The sequence below is a fragment of the Bubalus kerabau genome, chromosome 5 (assembly GCF_029407905.1).
Source record: "Bubalus kerabau isolate K-KA32 ecotype Philippines breed swamp buffalo chromosome 5, PCC_UOA_SB_1v2, whole genome shotgun sequence".
Taxonomy (NCBI): domain Eukaryota; kingdom Metazoa; phylum Chordata; class Mammalia; order Artiodactyla; family Bovidae; genus Bubalus; species Bubalus kerabau.
Window position 1 is genome coordinate 120617191 of NC_073628.1, and position 3187 is coordinate 120620377.

Below are 3187 nucleotides of genomic sequence, written 5' to 3' on the forward strand. Positions count from 1 at the left end.
CTTGCCCAAGGTCACACTGCATACATGGTAGAAGCAGGATCAGGTCATCTGACTCAGAGGCCTAGCCTGTAACCACTGAGCCTTAGTGCCACTCACATGTATGCCTTGGCTCAGCACGCCACGTCGTCTCTGCTTGATCACATTCTTCACCTGGGCCACCACTGACTCACCTTCTCCAGCTTCCCTCCAGCATTCCCATCCTTCCTTCCTTTTCATCTTCCCTTCCTCCAGTTGAAACAGTTCCCCTAAATGTGTCCCTCCTCAACCAAACCCAACAAGTACTCCTCATACTGAACATAGGCTGCTGTGAGCACGTGGACAGGACCCCAGGCAGCCCTTCCTGCACAGCACCTACCCCTGCGGGTTCCTTACTTTTCTTTTCTCCTTCCTCCTTTCTTCTCTCTCCCTCCCTCTCTCGCCCTGTCTCTCTTTCCCCCTCTCTGCTTTCCCAAGCTTTCTACTTACCTTCCCAGCTTTTCTGCATGCCAGCTAGATAATCTGGAGTCAGTGGATCATTCAAAGGAGGTCGCACAAGTTCCATAATCTTCCCCCAAGACCAGTCCTGAGAGACCTGTCCTCATGACAGGGTCGGCCCAGCATTCTCGGGGCCCTACCAGCAGAGGGGGCCCTGCTGCTCTCAGCAGACGGAGTGCCTTTTATGAAAGGCACTTTAAGAACTTATTAATAATGTGTTGTCACTGAATTTGCTTACCATTGTTACTTGACATACTGGGCTAACACCCAGCGAAGACAGACCTCCCATCTACCCACACAGCCACTTCCACGGGGCACCTCAGGAGTAATCAATCCTTGCTGCCGATTGGCTGAGCCATCAGCACGTGAAAACTAGTAGCCAATCAGCACTCCCCATAGCTTTTTGGAAAGATTCACACGTGTTTAACATGTATAAAGCCAAAGAAAAACAGTCCTGAATTCTATAGCAGTATTCCGTACAATTCATATGGCCGTAGAACCTACAACTCAACATGTACGAAAATAATGTATATAGCAAACCCCACTTGTAATGACGACATACTCTCTTTTTAGCTGCCAGGTTTGGGGATTGGGGGAATATCTCACACACACACACACACAACCAGCACAATGGGAGCTAATCCATAGGGGTCCAAGGTGCAGGTGAGGGCGAGGAGGGGCACAAGTCCCAGGGGAGGAGCTGTGAGGAGGTCCTGAGGTGGTTAGAGGCCAAGCCAGAGCTCAGCAGCTTGTTCACCACGGAAGGACATGGTGGAGCCGACCGGTCAGACCCTTGGAGCAGCTGTGCTACTCCAGGAGGTTCGGACAGTTCTTGGGAAACCCAGCTTCTAGTCGCTGTAGTGACAGCTGCCACGCTGGACACGGGATGAGTTTGCTATGGTCCTGGGAGATGCCAATTTGCACCCAGACATTACTGAGTGCAGGATGATGGTGCTGTGTATGCAAAATCAGGTACGCAGGTAGCTAGACTAGTCCAACACCTTCCCACGGGTGCCCACCTTCAGCAAGAGTCCACTCATGGAGTTTTGGAAATACGTGGAGCGTGATCTTCATGGAGGAGTTGGGATGGGGACTCAGCGGTGAGGTGGAGCACTGCACCATCACGCTCTGTTTACTGCAGACGGACACCAACAGGCTAGAGGACGAGATGAGTCCAGTCATTGGAGAACACCCCCACACTCAGTCACACGGCTGACTCCCAAGGCTGCACTTGTCCAAGTAGTCTCCCCACTTTGCTGACTCAGAAGATGGTGATGCTGGCAGAATCCTCAGCCTCCTCCTGCCTGAACAGTTCCTTCTCAGAAGGCTTGGAGGCATTCACGCTACGCGGCCAATACAACATGTCACCAAGGTGGCACTTGACCGCTTCTCTGATCTCCTGGACCATTGGTTCCTCTTTTTCCCAGAGAGTCTTAGACACAGGGTTTTCCAGGCCTTTATTGAGGACTGTGAGAGGCTTCCTGTTCCCAGGGTCCAGTCTGCTGGGAGCGATTGAAAATCTTCGTGGAATAGTGGGCCAGGTAATGGGGGATCAGCTGGGATGTAGCCAGAAAAACTGGTCTTGAGCTGCTCATGAACGGTCAGGTGAGCAGTGGGGTCTGCCTACAGCATCTTCTGGAAGAGGCAGTTATGTGCTTGGGAACAGTGCATTCATTCTTCTTGATCCAGAAGTCAGTAAGTTTTAGGCAAGAGATCTCAAAGGTGAGCTGCCCTATTAACATGATGCACCCAGTGGACCCCGCGACCACCTGGAAACGCTGCCTTTTCTTGCTTACACCTCAGGAATCTGTTGTCGTTTAGTCGCTAAGTAGCATCCAACTCTTTGGCTCCTCCATCCATGGGATTTCCCAGGGAAGAATACTGGAGTGGGTTGCCATTTCCTTCTCCAGGGGATCTGCCCAACCCAGGGATCAAACTCAGGTCTCCTGCATTGGGAGGCAAATTCTTTACCACTGAGCTACTAGGTAAGCACTAGGTATTTAGATAGGCTCTTCTGCCTCCCAACATATTCATCTTTGGTTGCCAATCCAAATCTCCTATTTTCACCTCCAGATCCTCATTCAGGAAGACTCTGCCCAGCTTGAGATCCTGATGAACAACCCGGTTTGGGTGCAGTCAAGGACTATCTTGACTGCATAGACTTCCCTGGTGTCTCAGATGGTAAAGCATCTGCCTACAATGTGGGAGACCCAGGTTCAATCCCTGGGTTGGGAAGATCCTCTGGAGAAGAAAATGGCAACCCACTCCAGTACTCTTGCCTGGAAAATCCCATGGACAGAGGAGTGTTGTAGGCTTTACAGTCTATGGGGTCGCAAAGAGTCGGACACAACTGAGCGACTTCACTTTCACGGACTATCTGCCGCAGGTAGCAGCGGGTCTCATCCTGGCTCATGGATTTCCTCCACTGAGGTAGCTCCAAGAGAGATCTCCAGCAGCAGAGCCCCAACATGACCAACATGAAGTTCACATCCTCAAAAAAGCTGTGGAAGCCTCAGACTAGATGCTGGCAGGCAAAGGGGCAGTGAATAGACCTCTCCCAGGTCATCGTCACCCTCTGGTGCGGTCTGAGCTGCAGCAACTTAGGTAGATCTTGCTCGCAAATGCCTCCTTGGGGTCTTCATCAAGATAGAGATGCCAGAGCACTTGGCGAAGCTGCTCTTCCCCCAGAAAGCGGCCTGGGAGACTGCGCAGC

General features: G+C 51.7%; 1 pseudogene; it reads right to left on the reverse strand.

Moving 5' to 3' along the window:
* Positions 1 to 861: 861 nt before the first annotated feature.
* On the reverse strand, positions 862 to 2944 carry LOC129654315 (serine/threonine-protein kinase PLK1-like; annotated as a pseudogene).
* Between the last annotated feature and the right edge of the window lie 243 nt (positions 2945 to 3187).